We start from the raw sequence: 24,218 nt of genomic DNA, 5'->3' as shown, positions 1-24,218 counted from the left end.
AGATCAACGATGCGTTTCTTTAAAAAATACAAAAAATAAAAACACACTTCAAAATGTAAAAACTTCATTGTTAAACCTGTGTTTCAGATTTACGAACACACAAGTATGAAATTGTATGAAGAACTGAATAGTGTTCAAATATACATAATATTTGACGTCAACAATGTTCATTTAACTTAAGTATGCTTCTAGACATTCAAAAAATAATAGTTGGAGTAACCCTCTGCAATACTATGTTGAGAAATTAAAATAATACTTGGGGTCCCCAGAAGACTCCAGCTTGGTAAACAACTTTGACGACTTAGGCTTGCTACGTTAAGGGTTAAACTTACCGCTGTATTCGCTGTGTGACAACGTGGTGATAGCAGAGCAGAACTGACCCAACATTGACAACCAGAACGACTGTAACACAGCGAGACATCGAGAGGATGTTCTCTTCTGGTATGGTAAGCCATGCGTCTTACGATCCAATGCCACAGCTCATCAACTGTAGCTGGCGGAGTTCACAGGTATGAGAAGCTGTGCAGCCATCGACCAAACATATTTATCCTTCCCTGCTCTACACATTCTGCAAATTTGGACTTTCCTGGATGTATCCTTCTTAGTTCAACATTTTAAGTAACGAGCAGTGTAATAGTCTCATACATTATTTAAAGAAAGAGCGATGATTCTCAGAATTACTCGGAAGTTTCTAGTTTACAATTATATACATATATAGATATAGATATAGCTATATAGATAGATAGATAGACAATAATTTAAAACGGTTATATCAAAGTTTGCATTCAGAGCACAAAAAGAAGTATAGCTCTCGGAACATTGATTTTAGCCAGATAATACCACTAGTAAACTCAACCACACTCAGTACCGTTAGTTGCTTGGTATTGTCTATGAGGCAGAGATCATCGCATCTCATTGCGTGTAGATTTTTGTATTTGTTTAACACTAAAAATTGTTTGTCGCTAACCGAACCCAGTAACATATATATACCGACAGGACGTACGTTAGTCACAAGGTTACATGAGTGAAACACTAAATTATTCGATTGACACTTGCGGCCTTGTCAACACTAGAGAAAGGTACAAAGTGATTAAATAAATACGAAACATAGTACATACAAAATATAGCGATGTATGAAGTCTCCTTTTCATACGATTTGGAGAAAGGATACATCTGTAGAGAGCAACATAAATGATTTCTCTGGATAATTTGGATTAGTCCAGAATTCGAACAAAAATAATTTTGAAATTCGTTAAGTCCAACATTTTTTCTTTCTTTCTTCGGATTCTCAATAAAGTTGACTACTGAAAAGCTGAGTTACAGATTTTATGTTAAAACATATTCACTATACCATTGCCTTATTCACAGAACAATACATTAGTTATTAATGTATGACTGAAATAATAGTGCTTCGTGCAGATTTACTTTATCCAATCGGAATTGCACAATGATAAAAAAAAATGTTGCAAGGTATAATGTTCTTATTTACAGAGAAAAAGAGTTGAAAAGACCTTTAACTAACAAACATTTTCTTTAAACAGACATACATTTATTCTCATTTATGGAAGAAAGAAATAATTTGCGGAGCAGTATATTTATTAAGGTTACATATTTGTACAAAAGAATGTAAATACAATCGGGTCTGTCTTCAGAAAGGACGTGCTTTTAGCCACAAATTACACTGCTTCTTTTCGCTGTCTTTCATGCAGAATCCTGGTTTTGTTTTGATACATGAAATACCTGAAACAAAAATCCAAAAATATTTAAAATGTTACATTTTAAAATATTTAACATTTTTTAGATTAAATGGACAAAATCTGTTCGGTCAGGTATGGACTTTTGGGTTTCTGGTAGAAAAATGATGAATTAAAAAAAAGTGTTTGTTGATGCTGAACAAATCAAAATGTATTACTATGCAAAAGTAAGTGGGTACCCACTGGCGTTCGAGGTACCATGGGGTACCTAATATGTCTGCATTTTTAGATATGTGGAAATATATGTCTCTAAAATGTAAAGAACTGATATCTGTTTAGTACAGAAAACCGCAACTCGGTAAGCCTTATGGATACCGAGGTATGGGAAAATAAAGGACAACACCATAGAAGTGTGAGTTTTGCGTACTAGATTGTGCAGTTTCGAAAACGTAATTACTGAGGGCTATCAACAACCTCAAAAGTAGTTTCAATTCAATACACTACACACACGTCCTTATGGGGGTTTTCGGGTACTATGGCATTCGCAGACCTCCCATTTCTAAACATTCTAAAATATATCTTAATAAACTTATAAAGAACGTTACAGGTGTGTGTTTACCGAAACCGCAAGTCGGTATGTTTACCAGTTACCGAAATATGGTGAAATAAATAGGAACACCATAGGTATGTGGGGCTTCCATACTTGACAGTAGTTTAGAAAATTAATGAAAATATGACTAATGGCTATCAAGATATTGTCAAATAAAGGGAGGACCCACACAGTTATGGGGTTTTCGTGTTAGGTGGTGAAATTTCCGAAATCGATCATGAAATCTGAATAAGCACCAGTAGCAATTTCATCCTAAAGTAACTGGGTATTTCCATGGGGTTTTAGAACATCATGGGTCTAAAAAGATTAAGTTTTAAAAGCTTTGGAAAATATAATTTGACATTTGTAAAGAGTATTAGAAAAGAGAATAGAGTTACCCAAAACTTCCAGCCAGTACATCTTACAGCTAGAGAGACACCGTGAAATAAAAGAGTATTAGATCTTGAAATTTCATAAAACAACTTTTGATCTTAATAAAAGTTAAATAAGATGGTACTTATATGGGTTAAGTGAGTACCTCACACTCGTCAGGGCAATTCCGATCGAAAGATTAATTCAGCTCGAAGTTTTCTTCGGGTAAATCCAAGCGTGATAATTCCTAGCGTACAAAAAGAATGAAAATTCTTTGTCAATATCTAATATAGCAACCGAGATATAAGTAATTATGTATTTTACGAGGTCGTAAAAATGGAGACCCACATGGATTTGTACTGTTGAGTCTTTGCTGTAAGAAGAAGAAATTTCAGAAAACTACCGTATACACCTTAATAGACAATTAAATGGGTGGAGGCACGGTGGCTTAGTGGTAGAGTGCGTACCTTTGGTGTATTGGGTCCCTGGTTTGATCCGTGTCCAAGTCAGTTTGTAGTCGACATTGTATTCGTGGGTATTCTCGGTGTACTCCTTTCCTCCCACCTTTACACTCCATCAATTCTATCATCAACATTCACTTGCCTTAATTTCATTTTAAAATTAAATGGGCAGTTAAGTGTGATCGTATCTCTGTGGATTAAGAGAATACTCCAGTGTAGTTTCTGCAAAACATACTAGGTACACACCCCACCACTAAGTTACTGTGTCCTCACTGATTTAATTGCATATTAAGGTATATACAGTAGGTTTTTGAATTTCTTTCTTATAGCAAAGACCCAGAAGTACAAATCCTTAAAGATCTCTATTTTTACGTCATAAAATAAATGACTCGTTATATTTTGGTTACTATATTAGATATTCACAGGGAATTTTCACTCTTTTACACAGCTCGATGAACCTTTGGAACTGCCTGAAGAAAACCTAGAACTAATCTTTCCATCGAAATTGTACTGAGGTACTTACTTAACCCATAGAAATACCATCTTATTTAATTTTGTTGGGACCAATAATTTTTCCGAAGTTTCAACATCTCATACTCTTTTATTTCACGGTGTTTCTCTATATGTTAGATGTACTAGCTGCAAGTTTTAGGTAAATACATATTTCTAATACTCTTTACAAATGTCAAGTTATATTTTCAAAAGCTTTTAAAATTTAATCTTGGTAGACTGTAAGATGTTCTAACACCCCATGGAAATATCTAATTACTTGAAGATGGAATTGCTACTGGTGTTTATTAACTTTCCATGACCGGTTTCGGAAATTTTATCATCTAATACGAAAATCCCATACCTGTATTGGTCCTCTCTTTATTTGACAATATCTTGATAGCCGTTAGTCATATTTGAATTCATTTTCCAAATTGTACCTTCAAGTATGCAAGCCCCACATACATATCGTGTCGCTCTTTATTTTCCCATGTCTCGGTATCCGTAAGGCTTACCGAGTTGCAGTTTTCGGTAAACAAATATCAGTTCTTTACATTTTAGACACATGTATTTCCATATATCTAAAATGCAGAAATTAGGTACCGCATAGTACCCCTCTACCCCATTGGGGTACCCACTTACTTTTGCATACCAGGGTAAAAACACCAGTGGTCGTTACTTTAAGGTTGAAAACATACTCTTTTGTCTCTTCTGTGAGCACCGTGAATCGGTCGGAGCTGTACCATAGTTGGAAAGAGACACTGATCCTTCCTATATATGACCATGTAGTCAGAATTCAAAATCGAATAGCCGTTGAAGGAAAAACAATATTTTAAAATCCCTTGTATTGCACCGGTAGTAGTCATCTCAAAATCGAAATGTTCCAGTGGTAGTTAGGGTTTTGTACCAGTGTTCGTCACTCAAATAACTTGACATAATTTATTCAGAAACGCACTGTTTATCAGTTTAAAATTAAGAATAGAGTATAAAGTACTAATCTTAATAACTGTGCATCACTTTTGGCACTCAAGAAAGAAAATAAAAAAGTTTTTACATACTTTTTAAAGCAATTTCAGTAAGAAAAATGTTAACTGAATTCAAAAGTTAACTATATTATTTTAACGTTAAGAGTACAATATTAATTACTATGTTTAATAACTATAGTGACTTTAAGCACTCAAGAATGAAAATAAACATGTTTGTACATACATTTTTAATACAATTTGAGAAACAAAATAAGTTAACCGAATTCAAAACTTAATTATATATCACCTTAAGATTAAGAATGGACAATAAAATACTGAGGTTAATAATAATGCATTAGTGAAGAATGAAAACAAAAATGTTTTTAACTACCTATATTGTATTTACATGTTGTTATTTCTCATTAACATGCTTTTTGATAACGCACGATATGGGCTAGGGGTACGCACGAGAAATGATTTGAGACTGTCACCTCTCGCAAAGGTGTCGCGAAAGTTGTCTCGTCTCGAATTTCGTAACAAAAATTCGTTACACATGCAGTTTTGTGTAAAAAGTGAAATGTATAAATACAGGAGAGAAAACATTGCAGACAAACATTAAGTTAGTATATTGAACATACTTTTTTGTATGTGGTGCAAAATATCTTCATCTATGGGGTTACTTTGCACCAAAGTTTATATTAAATGAAATCTTTGAGTTTTACGTTCCACGATTTTGCCGGGTATGCTAAAGGAGACTATAATCATGAGAATGAATGAAATAGTAGAATGAAAACTGTGAGAGAAAACGGGAAAACCCCGAGAAAACCACACACAGTGTTTGTCCAACACAAAGCCCATTTGGCACGTGCTGGGATCGATCCAGGAACTCCACGCAGGAGAGGTGAACGCTCCATCACTGAGCTACCACGTCCCCAAAAACACAACCTCAGAATATACTTCATATAGAGTAGAAATGAAATGAAATCTTTGAGTTTTACGTCCCACGATTATGCCGGTTAGGCTAAAGGAGACGGTGATGATGAGTAATGAATGAAATGGTGGAATCAAGAAAGTGGGAGGAAACGGGACAACCCCGAGAAAACCCACGCACACGGTGTTTGTCCACCACAAAGTTCACTTGGCGGGGATTGGGATCGAACCCAGGACCCCAAGCACCAGAGGTGAACGCTCCACCACTGAGCTACCGCGACCCCTCATATAGAGTAGAAGTAACAAGATGTAAAAAAAAAAAAATGGCCCGTCTGGAGGACATGTAAGCTAAACACCAATACAATTGTTACAGATTTATTTACTTGCACTGTTTAGGCTGAACATCGCAACACCAATATCATTATGTCACATCCTTTCAAAAGTATGCTAACTGCAACGTAGACCTGCTTTGCTTCGTAATGTCCAAATAGTTGATTACTGTGCTCGAAAGCAGGCAAGTAGCATACAAATTTATGATGTTGAAGGCGTTATTTTTCACAGCTATGGAGAAAAGACATGAAAACGAAAAATAAAAATAAATCTTTGTTTTACTTCCTACGGTTATGCTATGTATGCTGACAGTCACAAATGAGTATTGAAAATTGATGATCTTGGAATACGATTTGGTGGAATAATGAGGGGGGGGGATAGACATTGATTAAATATAAAATTGAAAAGAAATAAGGGCCTGACGCTCAAATATTTATCTATCTGGCAGCCATCTTGATCCCTCTTAAATTTCATGAAGTACTTGATTGATTCTAAACCCAATAATAGTAATAGTAATTATAACAATAAACACAGAATATACCTAGATATACTTTACGCACCTTGAAGTGTAGAAATTAATGATTGCAATCCTCAGCATTCCAATAGTTCTTTGGTTTCTCCAAATGAAGATTCGGACATCGGTTTTCTTCTCAAGCAATAATGGGGTACAATAATCAGTTGCAGTCCAAAGCCAAGTCACTAAGTTAAGCATGAATATAAAAGATTTTGTGTTAAATATTTCAATGTAAATTTCATGAAATAGAATTTATTAGTTAGTTACATACAAACTCTTACGCATGTAAGTCAGAATCTACTTGTAATAACTTGTAAATTTAAACAAACTAAATTATATCTACAGTTATAGGGACATCAAACATATATTCCATAAGATATATAGGGTGTCTCAAAAGTCCCCTGACATTAAGTAACTCGATTATTATCAGAGTTACAACAAAATGTAATTGGGAAACCGTCTCCAAATATGATGTTTCCAATGTAAGTTGAAGGAATTTTCAAAATCGGATGAGCCGTTTGGCTGTACACTCTTTATGCGTCCAATGTTAAATGAAAATGCAACGTTGCCATTTACCTGGACCCACAACATAAGTGAATGAAGTTACTGATTTTTACGCTAACATGTCGATGGCTAGCCCCCATTTCAAACAGTAACTTCATTCACATATGTTGTGGGTCCAGGTAAATGGTAACATTGCATTTTCATTCCACATTGGGCGCATAAAGAGTACAGCCCAAACGGCTCCTCCGATTTAAAAAGTGTTCACTTTAGAATGAAAACAACATATTTAGAAATGGTTTTTCCTCTTACGTTTTGTTGTAACGTCAGAGGACTTTCGAAACACCCTGTATACATCATACGAAGTTCCTTTCTAAATTCTACACGGGTGTAGTTTAATTGAATGTGAGATGGGTGATACACATTAGGCCGTTTGGAAATACTCTCACAGACGGTCGCCATTTTGGATTAAATTTGTTTGTTATAAACTGGTGAGTAATGTGATATATATATATGGCCACAGGCTAGAATTTTCTCAGTATGTCAAATATGCAATCAGATTCCACGGAGCTTAATTTGGTGAAAAGTTATTGCCAATTGAACGTTGTATTTACCTCTTTCTTCTAGATGTAGAACCATACCGTTAGCACGTGAGGAATGCATCGAAATATTCAAACTGTGGAGCGGGAGGAGTGCCTGTACAGTGGTTACCGATTGCAAACAGAATCATCCACAATGTGACTGTGTTACATGTTGCAGTGTCACAGTAATTAACTAAATTTGAGGAGACGGGCACATTCGTGAACATACGTCGTAGCGGACGATCGTAGAGAGCTACAGATGAAGCAACGCCTACGGCAGTGCTGACTTCTTTCTCGATGTGGCCCCAGAGGAGCACACGTCATTTATTAATGCAATGTGGGTTGAGTCATAGGGTCTGCGCGTGTATAAGTGCATCCGTACAAGGTGCAAATGAAGCAACATCTCCACGAGAACGATGTTGATCGCCAAGTGCAGTGAGTAATTATGGTTAACATTTTTATGCAAATACTCTTTTCAGATGAAGCTGACCTCTACGTAAATGGGAAGGTTAATAGGCAGAACATGCACAATTGGTCACCTGACAACCCCGCGTGCAAGACCCCTCCAACATGACCAGCGCAAAGAAAATTAATTATGTTGTTGGCAGACAAATGAGGAATACGTCTAATCAGTCACTTTTTCATTCCATAAAATTAACTGCGGAATAATACCTCACGCTCGTTCGTACAGGGATAGATATTGCGAGCTGCGATGCCCGAGGATGGTACATTCTCGCAGTTTTTTCAACACTATGGCGCTTTCTTCATTATGGATTCGTATTGCGTCACTACTTGAACAATTTTCTAGAACATGGGTTGATCGACGAGAGGCAGTTGAATGGCTGCTCGATCACCGGACCTAACGCTGTTCAATTTCTAGCTAAGTGGAAAAGTTAAGGCTGTGGTTTGTGCAGTAAATATTCATAATTTTTATCATCTAGAACAAAGTATCGCCATCGTCTGTGCACAAATTTGACCCTATATCCTACTTTGTGTCCACAGCAATTGGAAGAAGCTTCTGCAAATGTTTATTGCTCAGTAGGAACATGTAGAACATATACTATAACCAGGGGTAAAAGTGGACCTGAAAAGGTGGGGGGACGGTAGGTAGCGGCATCACTCCACGCCGTTCCTCCTGCCTATCTCTGCCCATTGTACCATTTTAGGATCTGGGGGACGTCCTACATATTTTTCGAGGTGGGGAACTGCGTCCCCCGCGTTCCCCCTAGCTTTTACCCCTGACTATAACAGGGAAATGTGTTCGAAGTGGGAAAAATCAGAGGCGGTGTGTTTTATTACGATTTTGACTCGACATATCGGCTATCTAAATGTTCAAATGCAGTGAGGTGTGAAGCCTACAAGATTGCATTTCTATTTACATAATGTCTGAAAACCACTGGAAAGCTTCTTTTAGTTACGGAGAAAAAACGGAGACTGATCCATCCATCGTGAACAACTTTCTGGAAAAAAATAAATAAAAATAGCCCTTACCTTGTATCAGAGAATTATACACGAAAGTGCTCAAAAACCGACTTTCAATATTAACAATTTCCAGCGGGAAAACTCCTGGACCACACACTCGAATGAGGGGTATTTCAAACTCCCGTAAGATCTGCCCCCACAGCAATCCCCTAAATCCGCCCATGCTCAAAATACGACGCTTATAAGAATTCAGACAAGACGACACATACATACATACGAAAGAAACAATTCAATACGGCACATCAAAATATAAACTAGATGAACTTCTTTGAAAACACCTCATTTTACAAACAAAAGGTAGAAAAAGGTAAAAATGTCAGTATTGTCAAATTAGAATCTACATAAGAAATAAAATCTTTTTATGTGCAAAGCTATTCGTCAATACGTATAAAAAAGGGATTTATTAATGGTATTTAGCATTTATTCTTCCGTGAAGGTTTATCTTGATCACTAAAAAACCAGAAACGGTATGTCTCTATCACTGGAAAAAAAAAAGAAGGGTATGACATACCACTACATATAGTCTCACTTGGTTCACTGCCAATAACATTTCACCAGAATAAGTTACATGATATCTGATTGCATATTTGACATCCTCAGAACATTTTAGTGCATGGCCATGTATCACACTACCCACTTATCGTCCGTATTACAATTTCGAATCTAAGATGGCGACCGTCCGCGTGATGTAATCCGAAAGTATCCCTCTGGGCCTAATGTGTATCTCTTATCTCGCAATCAATGTAACTACATCCCTGTAGTTTTCAGAAAGGATGACAAGGGACTTCTGATGCATCCTGTATATAATAGTTGTATCAATAATGACGGGTATACCGGCTAGGCTAAAGGAGACGCTGATGATGATATAATGAATGAAATGGTGGAATGAAGAAAGTGGGAGGAAACGGGAGAACCCCGAGAAAACCCACTCACACGGTGTTTGTCCACCACAAAGTTTACTTGGCGCGAGCTGGGATCAAACCAAAGACCCCAAACACCAGAGGTGAACGCTCTACCACTGAGCCATCGAGGCCCGACAGGAATATTTGTTGAAGTCTACTGTCTTCTTTAGTACCAAGGTTACACAAAAATGAGCCTATGGTTTTGATGGAATTCGAACCAACATTATATGTATACTCTCTCAGCGAGAATCAAAGCTGGCACCAAGTTTACATATGCGCGCGCATTGTATTTTACTTATATAGCTCACAGAGCTATGGGCGAGCAAGCAAGGCACGTGCCCCGGGCGTGTGGTTGGAGGGGCTACTAAAAGAGAGGTTATATATTAGTACTTTTCCATTTTGGTGTTTAATACTTTTCATCAGAGTGCGAAATCATGAAATCAAAGTGGGGGAGACTGAAGGACTGAAGAGAGCGAGAGAGAGGGGAAAAAAAGCTGCGCAGTCTTACACTTCAAAGAATTGTAGTGAAATGAGGTCAGAATTCAAGATGACATTCGGATGCTTGGCACGAAGAAAAACATTGCAAGCAATTTTGAAAAAAAAAAAAAAAAAGAAAGAAAAAACTTAAATAATGTGATATATTTTGTAGGCTTTGGATATGTATGTTTTAGTTGGCATCAACAATTATTGGTGTGTTTTGTCACAATTGACAGTTTAGCGAGAGACTAGGCTAACTGACAATTTTAACTTTCTGAAAGAAAAGGAAACAAATGAAAACAGCACGTTTCAAAGGATACGACTGATATTCATAGTTTGGTTTAGTATACAACAGGGGTGGATCCAGGATGGACTACTGGGGGGCGGTGGGTTGTAATGCCACTACTTACAAGATAGAGCTACTTTTAAGAGATTCAACTCTGGGTGGGTTTTATTTTATATTAAAATACACAAAGTTTCCTCTTCTTGGGGGAGATAGACCCTCCCTGGATCCGCCCCTGTCTCAGGACAAGCCACACAGACAAGTGGTTGAGGCAAAGGTCAATTAATGACATTAGTATGCTGTTCCGTCAAAATCTCAATCTTGACCTGGATGTAAGTTAGCCTGGTCTCTCACTGAACCCCTCAATTGAATGTTTAATATGTAAATTAGGCACTTCTACATCACAAACAGTAAATATAACCTACCTTATTCTACGTTTTTAAATGCATTTCTACAACTGATTGTAACTTTAAAGGTTCTCGTGAAGATTAGCTGGCGGAGGTTACCTAACATAGCCATGAGTTATCAAATTAACAGTTGTGCTTCGTGGGTGATGATAATGATCCTGAGGTTAGATGTTAAATTGGACTCGAGAGCGGAACAAGGGCTGATCTTATTCGTGTCTCAGACGGGGGGCATGGAATGGAACGAATATGAAAATAAGGTTGCTGTAATAGTTTTTCATAGGGTTTGTAAGATTTTCGAAACACTTGGCATTTTTTATCAAGACTTGACATTTTTTAAAGATAAAAATCAAGACTTGGCAATTTCAAGTTTCATCCCCCTCCCAATCTTGTAATGCTCGCTACGCCGCTGTAAGCAATGCATATTTTCGACAATATTCGTTGTTCATCTGTTTCCGCTGGGTTCCAACGTGGTGAGCTGCATATGGGACTTTTAATAGTGTTATTATAATGAGAAAGAATTGTAAATTATGTTGATGTTCCTAAAAGAGGGAAATTGAAAGAGAAATTAAATTAAAAATAAATAAGGGAGAGAAAAGTAATTACTTGAAAATAAAAATAAAGTCTTTGAGTTTAATGTCCCACTATTATGCTGTTAGGCTAAGGGAGTCGGTGATTAAAGCAAGTTAATGATTATGGAACATTTGGTGAAATGAGAAAGTGGGAGGAAACCAAGTCCCCGAGAAAACCTACGAGCACGTATATGAAAATGAAGTAAAACATACACTGGACTATGCTTTCTTTGTCTAGCAGAGTCATAGTTTGGAATCGAAAATGTGTTTTGAATCCTTGTATTTAGAGATTAAGAGTGTAAGTAACGAAATCACTTAATACATCCATTAAGATTTCGGAAAGCGAAATCTAAATTTAGGTAAGCTAACTCCATGTACTAACTGCTTGCATCCGCTTCGTACATTGTTCGAAGGGTCACGAAGCAAATCACCTCATTTAGTCTACACATACCTAGTACTAGCGTTAATTACCTGCTTCGTTAGGTGAAAATAAGAAAACCAGTAATACATGTATGTTACGTTAGTCAGTCACTTTTTTTACTATTACGAAACGCTCTCTCATATCGGTTATTTTCGATCATTTGTAAGATCCGTCTCCCCTCTTTCCCTCCCCAAGTTGCTTGGCTGAATTTTGATTTAAATAGTATCGGAAGTGTCACTGTCCATTTCTGCGCCCCCGAAAACAATGGATTTAGATTAGGATCAGTTCACTTAACTTAGTAAGCCTACAGCTTTGGCGCGGCTCGACTTGTTGGAAAGCAATCCAAAATCTAAACAAATATATCGATGTCATTGGGGTTTACTAAAGTGTGTCGTAAGTCAAGAAGATTGAGAATCACTGCCTCGATTATTCACTTCACTTAATCATCAAACTCCTTTAACCTGAAGTATATAATCGTGGAATGTTCAATTAAAATTATAATTTTATGGCATCTAGAAAATGCACATATCGTACATTACGTTACATTACCATTCAATCGCAATAGGTTATTACAGACATGTGGTTGGCTTGAAGCTTAGCGTCCTATTAAGCGCCAAGACTGTGTACTACCTACACCTACAGCATAATATGGAATCCTACTCGCATGATCTTCGATCAAGATTTGAATCAACGGGAGGATGAAGATTTTCCCTCTCGTCAAGTAATTTCCCCAACTCGCCAAAGAATTTCTCCCTTGCCGGGAAAATATGTTCCCTCATTTCATATTTTACATATTATATACTATATATTATATCTTGCATCACTGAGAAATAAAAGGCTTGGATTGTATATCTGAAAAGTCGCCCCCTCCCCGCAGGCACGTAGCCACGATTTCGCAATACGGGAGGTCTGTGACGAAATACTGTGGTTATCACACCAGGGGTTCGATCAATCTAAACTATTTTACTGACAACATATCCATATTGATTTGTTAGGACAATAAAATGAGGATATGTTAGTAAGTATTTTAATTAAAGAATTATGAAGAAATCTTGCGTAAAAGAATAGAAAAAAGTATTGACAAAGACATAGTCTTCCAAGGTCATTCGAACTCGGTTCTTCTCGTCTTCTTTCTATTTCTCTTATCTTAGTTCAATGCCGTCAAGAATAGCAACGAGATCTCTTTCTGGAGTAAAGACATCCTATAAAATGGATTAGTGTTGCCGCGAAATTCAAAATGGTTCATATTATTGGTAATTCTGGGCATTGCTTAAGTTCTGACAGGCTATCTGAAAGAACCGGTTTATCGATCGTCATTTGTAGTCCATAGGGTTACTGGCGCAAGTCCCGGGGGGATGAGGACATGTCCCCTCCAATCTTAGAAGTGTGGGGGGGACTTTCCCCTCAATAATCCGATTTGAAATGCGTTTTTTGGAGAGAAATGTGATGATTTGTGTCCGATTGCCACAAAGGAAAGTAAGATGAAATTGATGTCCCCACCCCAGAATAAGCCTTAAATCTGCCCACCTCAGAATTTTGAAGACAACTCTGCTCCCCTGATCCTCCGCAGCATTGTTTTTCAACTTCATACAGTAAACCCTCGTTAACACGAATATCAAGGGACTGAAAAATCAGGAGTTAGTGTTAAAAGAATTCGTGTTAACCGGGGACACAAATTTTATTATTCGAATACATTTTCTCCATACATACACACTACAGTATACAGACTATACATACCACTACAGTATATTATGTATGTCATAGAACACACTAGAGATGGTATCGAGACGAGACTGAGTAGTCTCGGTCTCGTCTCGGTTCCAAATTCGTGACGAGACCAAGACTATTCTCTGTCTTGATACCATCTACAGAATTGTATCGAGACGAGACTGAGAGTTTCGGTCTCGTCTCGATTTCGGAAAGCACTCCTCGGTCTCAAATTCGAGTTAAAATCGAGATCGAGACTAGTGTAGGTCTCGGTACCATCCTCTGAAAAGTGAAAACACTACAGTAAGTTTATTAGCCTATCTTCGAAGATTTAAAAAAAAAAAAAAAAAAAAAGCTTCCACGCAGAAAATCCAGGTCAAGTTATAAAATTGATAACTTCGCTAGCAGGGTGAGTACCGCTTGTAACGGAAAGGTATTTATGATTGCTGTCACCAGTTTGGAGTTACAGGGGAGAGAAGATGTTTTGTCTCGAGCTGTCGCCAGCTCGTCTGCCAAGCACCTGCATGTTCAGCGCTTGACAGAGGACAGAATCAACACCTCATAAGAGGAAAGATATCTGTTTCTGGTTTTTCTCTTATTTACAAGGCAATTTTCGTCTGTATAAATACTGTATGACAAAAACTGATCTGGAGTGAAATCTGAAATAAGAAAAATGATGTTTAAAAAAATCAAAGGATTGGAAGTTCGTGTTAAATCAAAACCTTTACTGACTCAAGGGACTAAAAATTAGTTCGTAATTCGTGCTAACCGAAATTCGTGTTAACCGATAAAACTTCCTATAAGATAGCGTACAGCGATGCCGGGACCGAAATTTTGTTCGTCCTAACCGAGTGTTCGGCTTAAGCGAGTTCGTGTTAACGAGGTTATACTGTAATTTGAACATCCTTAAAAAAATTATGAGAACTGTCTTACCCGTCCCTCCCAATGTTGAAGACAGATTTGCGCCGCTGCATACGGTTAACATGGAGCTAGATGGAATTCGGAATGTTCCGTTATAATAATATCCAATTTCAACTTGATCCGCCCCCCCCCCTCCCGTTTCCTCCACACAAAGCTCCTCGTAAGAAAGAGTAACCAAAACGCTTATTGTAGCTTTATATTTTTGAGGCTGATTCATCTGTTTCTTTCTGTTTCATCTTTCCTTAATATTTTTCATTTCTGGATCCGAAGGAGGGGGGGGGGGTCTGGACCCACCCCTTGGCTACGTGCCTGCTTCCCGTAAAAAGCTTCATTCGAACCCTGAATCAAACAACTCCATCTGTAAAGCAGTGCTGAGTTGATTTTAATATCCTTTTCTGCAACGAGGCTGTATGAGACGTGGACTTTCTGATTAACATGGACTCCGAACCACTCCCGCCGGGAATCGAACGCGGGTTTCCCACACCAAAGGCGCGTACGCTAACCGCTTAGCCATGAAGGAGCTCATATCTATAGCAGTGTAAGCAACAACAACAACAACAAAAAGAAACACACATACATACTAGAACAACAACAACAACAAAAAGAAACACACATACATATTAGAAGTTTGCGCAATTGGGGATCAAAACATTCTCAATGAAGTATGAGAAATAGTAAACGTCAAAGTGGGCTTCTGCTTATTCTTTACTTCGTTAATACTTAATTCCTTCTAGAAATAGTGAAACAATACTATGAAGACACAGTACTTAAACATAATCGAAAGAATAAGACAAGGAAACAGAGTAATTTCCGACTAATTAAACTAGTCATATATACTATACCTAACTGTTACATTGTATTTCTTACCATATTACGAAAGCGATATAACTTTTTTACCAGCCATAGAAGCTGGACGCAATCCAATACTGCAATTTAGACGCTGTAACGAAAGCTGCAAGTCAAACGTCTGACACTCAACTGTGTAATAGCTGTTTCAAGCGGCCTACAACTTATGACCTTGAAACTATGTGCTAGTAACCAAATTAATGCCAAGGTACGATACAAACACCCCAACTTGCCACAATGACGTCAACACAAGGAAAAAAAGAAAAACATCTAATTTTTGGTTCGAAAATTATGAAACAATAATAATAATAATGTAATTCTCAGGAACTCAAACATTAGTTAACTAGAGAATATAACAAGCAAAACAAAACAAAACAAAACAAAACAAAAAGAATCTTAAACGTGAGCTCTCCCTGACTGCTGTTTTTAAATTTCAGTGAGGCTGTAAAATATGTTTTGTTTTATTGTTAAAAAACAAAAAGAAAAAGAAAAATAAAGAAAGAAAGGAAATAAATTTTGTTGCAAATATCCTAGTAAAAATAGGTTTCCTAGACACAAGTGGCTCCGCGTAGCGTAGTTGCTAACGCTCTCGCCTTCGGTACGAGCGGACCCAGGTTCGATTCCGGTAGGGGCACTCGGTCGAAAAAGTATCAAAAGCTTTTAAGTCCAGACATCCTGAATGAGGCTTTCTTGGGTTTTCCTCATTTCATACCAGGCAAATGCCGGGTAGTACCCAACATATAGGTCCCAGGCCGTTTGCTTCCTTCCCTTTCCCCGGATAGTGTGCTCACCGAGGGACGTCATAACTCACATGTGACGGGCTAACAAGGTCATTGATGCCGAAAGCCCAGAAATCTAAATCCTAAATCTTCACTACACAAGAAAATGTTCGCGCTGAAAACGGGTTCTTAGCAATTATGTTAAGCAGTCCTGTAGTAAATCTCCATCAAGTAATAAACCGTCACATATAAAAAGGAAAGAATAAACACATAACATTCATTTTGCGTACCTTGAAATGTAAAAAGTTACAAAACATTAATATTCAAAGATTTCTCAAAATTCAGATTAACCCATTTCTTTCTCCTCAACCATTAACGAGTTACAATAGTAAGAATTGTGGTCATAAATCACATTACTTGTTTAGTACTATATTAAAGCAAGTTATACTAAAGGAATATATAATTAATGGAATATTTAACTAAAGTGATAATTTACTATTGCACTTACCCAGGCTTCTTTCCTTCCGCTCTTCTTTTCCGTTTGTAAACAACCTCGTTTATAAACCAGCTCGCAAGCATACGACAGTTGTTTCATGACGTCATCTATGGTGCAAGAAAGAGGTGTCTATAGGCGGTCAGGACCTCACACACAGATGGACGTATATAACATATAGCTGAAGTATTTAACATACGTATACGTATATAAAATACGGAAGATTGTTAGATATCAGACATCCTGCAGCGACATGATATAACATCCAAGCGCGTTAAAGGCAGTAGCTGTGTAGCATATGGATAAAGTACGCTCCGTACAGATTTCCTTAGTAAACATAACGAATCCTTGTATTTGTACAATATACCGCTGTCCGGATAATGGATTTTTCTCAGTGCAGTTACTGTATTCCGTAACAAAAATTCTTTCCAAAACAAAAACCGGAAAAGACATACGTAATACTTGTTTGTTCATATTTTTCATACCTTTTAAGGAGTTTGGTTTCTCAAAACCCATTTATTTTCCTTACCTTGTCCTATGTCCGTCCGTCCAGGATATGTACTTTATCAATGACCACCAAATTCAGTCACAATGTAGGGGGTTAACAGTTAGGAATCAATTTCGTTTTTGAAGGTGATATTAAAACTAGAATTGGGAGTAATTAACGACTTTTGGTTTTAATGTTGATCACTACTGAATAAAAACCGTGATAAATTGCGAGAAGTGGTCTTCTGTAATCAATTAAATGCCATAACAATATCTTCATTTTAATCTCTCCAGTAAAGCAAAAATGATAGAAATTAACCATTATCAGTTTTAACGTTGATCATTATCGAGTAAAATAAGGGGCAAATTGCAAGGGGCGAGCTTCTACAATCAATTAAACGTTCTAAGTTTGTATACCATTCTCACTCTAATCTCGCTACTATTTATACCCAAAAGGGGTATAAATATATTTATTGAGAAAGGAGCACACCATAAAAACCAAAAGCCTTCACGTGGTATACATATGTTACTGCTATTTGTCTATTTACCCGCTAGCCTTCACCCATGCGCACAGACATACATATCTAAGAAAAATATGAGTCGATCAGCAACTGGCTAGAGTGGGAATCTATTAGAATATTAGTAGGTGGAAGAAACGTGAATACCGGATAAAGTATAAAATATTTGTTGCCTGCAGCGAAAGGTTTCTACCACGTTGCCACGTCCACACTGTAAAGAGCTGCATAAGCAAGACAAAGCACATACAAAGCTCTCAGTGGCTGTGCATTATTACATATCCAGAATTGTGTAAAGTTTTCTGAAACTTATAACATTAAAAGAAGAAAAACACCGAAAAAATAGTCTAAATTAGTTTATACATTATAATAATATTCCTGGCCTACCTCCGGAAGCCCGGCAGCACAAAATATAATCCACTGGCAGCCTGGACTGCTGATAACTGGAAACATCATGAACTGTAGTTGCATGAGCCATCGCTCTTCATCTTTCAAACCACAGGCTGCATTTATATCTGATGGACGCCCAAAGAAGCATAGTTTCTTTGCCCAACCGTGAAACATGGCGGTGTATATGTGATGTTGTGTGGCACAATATCTTGGTGTTCAGTAGATCATATATTGATGCTTGCCGGTCGCATGACTACCCGTGATTATGTCGCCGAGTTATGGGAACATGTGCATTCTATGGCTTAGATGTTGTTTCTGGGTAATGATGGTATATTTCAGTATGAGATGTTGTGGGGTGGCTTGGGGAGCATTAGAATGAAGTTGAAAACCTTCCCTTGACGCGTAATGGTATAATATTGCACTTGCTACCATTCACGACCTTTGTGACTTTGTTTCATGTTCTATCAGACCTGTTCTGAAAGCAAAAGTTGATCCAACGTCATATTTATATGGTAATCTACATCTTTTGAAAGTGCTTCTAGTATTTTGACAAGCCTCGGTGCTGAACGAAACACCAAACCAGTCAATTATGAGACAAATTATTTCATATGATTCTCCACCTGAATGTGAAAAAAAAAAAAAAACGAAAATTAGAATGCACAATCGATTTTGGAACTAAAGCTGTGAAGATTTTACAATATATGTTCTGCTATATATATATATATATTTTTTTTATTCTTGTCATTCTGATTTCAGCACACAATTGTACATTTGTGCATTACTCGTACTGCAAGAACTTGATTTCCCTAATATGTGAATTGAATTTAAAAGCATTCGACTAGATGCAGTGATGCATTCTGCTTTATTTAACATGACAGCTGTTGCCATAGAAACTGTCCCACTCGACCGACTTTCGGCAGCCTGTTGGCCACATTGAACAGCGCCCTCAATAAATATTAGTAGGAAAAAAAAAAAAAACAGCTCTCAATTTTTCTTAGCGGAAAGTGACAAGAATAAATCGTGCCATTGATGTTTTAATTGAAATAAAATTGTGCACTAATACAGTTGTAAATGAATATTGACTCCATGTAATGTATCGTGAAAAAAAATGAAATGAAATCTTTAAGTTTTATGTCCCACGATTATGCCAGCTAGGCTAAAAGAGGCGGTGATAATGACAAATGAATTAAGTGGTGGAATGAAGAAAGTAGAAAGAAACTGGAGAACCGTAAGGAAACCCCCCACATGGTGCTTGTCCACCACAAACTTCACTTGGCGCGAGCTGAGATCGAACCAAGGACTCCATGCAACAGAGGTGAACGCTGTACCACTGAGACATCGCGGTCCACGTACAGTCTTGTTTAAGAAAACTTTTCTGACAACTCCTATTTTAAAAGGCGTATAATCACAACTATATCTCTGGCAAAATTGAATTAAAAATCGATATACTGTATCAAAAGTTTCTTGCTCGTTATAACCTAAAGTGAAGCTCTCGAAATGTGATTCAACACAGTGGCCATGAGAGCCATGCACCCTTTGGTAAAGCCCTCGATAGACTTTTTCTTAGTTTTCGTTTCTCCAAAATGTTTAAAAAGTATGTATGTATACTCTGTACGCGCTTTAAGCGATAGAGATAATGGTTCGATTTCCGTTGGAAACTCCGGATCCCACGTTAAACTATAGATTCCTGTTTCATATAGCTTCAGTGCTAAACGGAATTCCGACTCAACAAAATCAACCACTAAAATACCGGTTTTACTGTCTTCATCAGTAGCATGCGATATTATCGCAAACCAGAACTCAGAAATGGCAAAACAGCTGACAACAATAAATTTCTGGTCAAAAGTGCCAGTACACTTTGACTCGTACATTAAAATGTCCTCCACCTATTTAACATTTTCAATCACAATTCAAGGTGTGCATAATAGTTATGTCCTTCGGCAAAGAGCACTGTTTGTCAAGCATGTATGAACAGCAAGTAGATTAATTGAACAGTCTTCTTTAAATAAAAATATTTTTCCCCATGTGTGGTTCACTTGCCTTCTACAGTTTTCTTTCTTACTGAGTTCTTCTCTTTTCTACTGTTGTCGGTACACAGAGAAAAATCCGTTCTCAGGACAGCGGTATATTGTACAAGTATACGGTATCCTCTTGCTTACAATAGAAATCAGTGCGGAGCATACATTATCCGTATGCTACATAGGCACTGCCCTTAGATGTTACATCATGCCGTTGCAGGATGTCTGACATCTAACAGTTTTCCGTATATCACATGCTTATACTTATGTTACCTTCGTCGGCTATATGTTATATACGTCCATTTGTATGTGAGATCCTGATCGCCTACATTGTTTCATACAGAAAGTACATATAGATAGAACACATACAGAAAGTATTATAAAACATGCGTTTTCAGTTATACATCTGCTGCACGTTAAGTCCAAAAACTACAGGAATTACGCATGCAACCTATCTTTTTAAATACGCCACCTACATTTCTTTTTCTCAGTGTACTACCTGTAACTTTGGCTGTAAATGTTTTGTTAGATATTCTGTCTGTGGTTCAAATTCCATCAAGATTGAACTCTTAATATGACTATTAAGTAAATGCACAAAAGTGGGCTTCTGACGACCTATCCTTACGCATATATGGCTCAATTGAACCGGTGAAACCCGGCAGGAGCTCACGTGGTTCGGATTTCACGTTGATAAGTAGGTCCACGTCTCATATAACCTCGCTGCTGAACGGGACGTTAAACTCAAAATCAACTCAAATCAACCAGTGAAATACGCAGAGCCGTAAACAAAAATGTCCTTCACGAGATTTTTGTTTCTTGTTTAAACGGTATTCAGTACGTTTTTGTTATGTACAGTACTGTAAGCATCTTTCATTTACTGTATGAAACAAGATTAATAATAAACGAACTCCATTTGGATCATTTTCTTATTTAGGACATTGTTATATTCTTTGTTGTGTAAGCCATGACGATTTTTTGTATGAATAGAATACTTTGATGAGAGAAATGTTTTGTATTAATTTGGAAATTTTACCGTTCGGAGTATTCCTTTAAAAAGTACTGAAAAATAATATTATATTCTATCAAAACTGTTCAGTCAGTATACATATTTTTGGACTTTAGGCTATGGTAGTCTTTTGTAGCCATCAATTTTTCTTAAAACGTATTTTGCAATTTATGGATCAAGGCTGGAGCAATGACAAGTCTCCTCAAATTACTCATAAATTTCGCGACACTGTTACGTATTATTACACATTTATTTGTGTTCGCTGCTATCTATTCATGCTCTATACTAGTATTCCATAGTGACATTTATAGATTAAACAAAAGTTCGTAACAAGTTGGCAATATTGTATTATTTTCGAAATTGATGATACCGATAACACTTTTGGGTAGCATCTATATTACGGATCAGCACGTGGGCAGTAGGGATGCGCACGAGTTGAGTCGAGTCGAGATTTAGGCCTGTCTTGACTCGTCTCGAGAAAATGTTGTCTCGACTTGAATATACACCTGTATGTTTCTGTCTTGACTCGACAATCTCTGTCTCGACTCGACTCGAATTCGAGACGAGACGTCTCGAAATTCGAGTCAAGACAAAATATACGAGTTAAAATATACGCACACATCAGCCAGAACATTATGACTACCTACCTAATTGTCAGTATGTCCACCTTTGGCATAGATGACAACGGCGACGCATCTTGGCTTGGATGCAATGATCCTTGGTAGGTCGCTGGAGAGAGTTGGCATCACATGTAAACACACAAGTCACCTAATTCCCGTAAATTCTAGGAAGGGGGCGACGCGCTCTGACGTTACTTTTAATCACATCCCAGATGTGTTCAATTGGGTTCAGATCCGGCGAGTTTTGGCGCCAGCACATCACTTGGAACTCGCCCCTGTATTCCTCGAAGCACGCCATCACACTCCTGGCCTTGTGACATGGTGCATTATCTTGTCAAAAAATGCCACGTTCATTGGAAAACATGTTCGTCATGAAAGGGTGTCAGTAGTCTGCAAGCAGTGTGCTATACGCCTCGGCTGTCATGGGGCCTTGCTCGAGCTCCACTAGACACATGGATGCTCACGTGAATGTTCCTGAGAGCATAATTAAGCTGCAGCCAGCTTGTCTCCGTCCCGCAGTATAGGTGTCAAAGGCTGTTCCCATGGAACACTACGGATTCGCACCCTCCCATCGTCATGATGAAGAAGTTATCGGGATTAATCAGATAATGCAATGCTCTGCCACTATACCAAGGTCCAGTCGCGATGGTCACGTATTCATTTCAGTCGTAGTTGCCGATGTCGTGATGTTAACATTCGCACATGGATATGTTGTCGGCTGCAGAGGTCCATCGTTAAGAATGTTCGGTGCACTATGTGTTCAGACTCACTTGTACTTTGCGCAGCATTAAAGTCTGATGTTAGTCCCGCCACAGTTCTCTGCCTGTAGTTTTGCCACGAGACGAGACAAAACCCTTTTAGACGAGACACGAGGCGAGACAGACTACTTGTCCCGTCTCGAAAACGATACGAGACGGGACGTCTCGTGAAATGTCTTGTCTCGTCTCAAGTCTCGAAAATGAAAACGCTGGTGGGAATGGCCAAGGTTGAAATTGCCAGTGGTCATATAGATTGCAAAAAGAAAATCCCCTTTGTGAGAAAACATGTTGAAAAGCCTTCATAGAAAAGTGTACTTTTTCTATTGAATGAAACTATCTTGATACATGAGCTTCCAGGAATATCATCCTTAATGTCTTGTTTCGAATTCCCCTTGCTGTAAACTGAGGAATTCTCTTTTTTTTTTTTATTTCTAACTGGAATGCTGACAAACAAAATCAAAGACAGGGAAGATTTTTACAAGGTGAAGAAACCGAACTACCACCACCATCTATTCAATTTGAAAACTGGTTGTCTTTCTTCTCTGGTGGCGGTATTCTTTTTGCTGTATGAACCGAAAACGGCAATTCAAGTATGTCATCTTGCAACTAAAATTTTGTCTTCTCTCTCTCTCTCACACACACACACATATACACATAAAAACACACTTTTACCATTTTACCAATAGCTCGCTTATTATACAGCAGTCATGTAAAATTCACCTCTTCGTTTGGAAGGCGGGCGAAGAACAAGGAAAGCAAAGACATTATCGACGAACCCTTCAAATTGTTTGCTTTCAGCAAATTCATGATACTAAGACGTTTTACAGGGGGACCTTCGTTTTGTTACGCGGAAATGTTTGATCTGACCAGAGTGCAAAATTGTCCTCTGCTTCCATGTTGAGAGGAGGGGAATACTTCCTTTTCCTAGTGAATAATATTCATTAGGACCTGAATTATCTTCGGAAATGGTTTCTTGCAGAGTGTAAAGAACATTTGGTATAATATTCATGGAACTCCGTTGAAAGCAGAAAATATCATGAGAATGATCAAAATTCGAACATTGAATAACATAATTAACAGAAAAGAAATAGGATACCCAAACCATATTTTTAAACCTGCTATAAAATATATATCCTATATTTTTACTAATTTCTTACTCCCTTGAAAGTATCCTGGGGAGGATATTCTCTCCAATTTTTTCAGACTGAAATCCTTTTATCCCGTACGATTTCCCCCTCTGACACAATACGAAAAAACAAATGCTGTTAAAATCCATACACATGACCCTTCCGGGACTCAACCCGGGGCCCTCAAGCCGATGGTCTATCGCCGCAGACCGCTCGGCTTGGTATGAAGATGTACGTTGTATGATTGCAAATAGATCACGACAATATAAGAAACTTTAATCCAAAATGGCCACCCAAAAATCAACTTTTTTTTATAGACCACTAGCTAATCTGGGTGTACTGTCATGAGGTTGTTACAAAAACGGGGCAACCACCACACAGTAGCACACACCCCGCGGTTATGGGAACAGATTTGAACCATGGAGGTGAAGACTGGCCCCAAGCATTCTTTCCTCCGATGTGTCGTTCAGCTCCCATTACTATGGCACTTTAAGTAGAGCTTACTGTGCAGTAACATATAAAATTTCAATCAAATACTTTCCATTACTCAATAAAATTATTTGGTTGCGAGCTTTTTTTAAAAACAAATAATTGCAATAAATCTAAACATGCTAAAATGGAAAGTAGTTTTTGGATTGGTATGGG

General features: G+C 37.7%; 1 protein-coding gene and 1 long non-coding RNA gene across 4 annotated transcripts in view; one reads left to right on the top strand and one right to left on the bottom strand.

Annotated features, from left to right (window-relative positions):
• Positions 1-24,218, top strand: part of dop (microtubule-associated serine/threonine (MAST) protein kinase dop) — a 1,172,801-nt gene that overhangs the window by 200,277 nt on the left and 948,306 nt on the right. The gene's annotated exons all lie outside the window — the stretch shown is intronic.
• Positions 1,591-15,705, bottom strand: LOC145687648 (uncharacterized). Its single transcript, XR_014131700.1, has 3 exons — positions 15,463-15,705; positions 6,391-6,529; positions 1,591-1,740 (listed from the first exon to the last, which is right to left on the bottom strand). It is a non-coding gene; the product is annotated as an uncharacterized LOC145687648 (long non-coding RNA).

Source organism: Thermobia domestica, chromosome 6 (assembly GCF_964235325.1).
Source record: "Thermobia domestica chromosome 6, izTheDome1.hap1.1, whole genome shotgun sequence".
Classification (NCBI taxonomy): domain Eukaryota; kingdom Metazoa; phylum Arthropoda; class Insecta; order Zygentoma; family Lepismatidae; genus Thermobia; species Thermobia domestica.
Note: the sequence above shows the minus strand (reverse complement) of the source record. Positions and strands in the feature narration are given on the sequence as shown.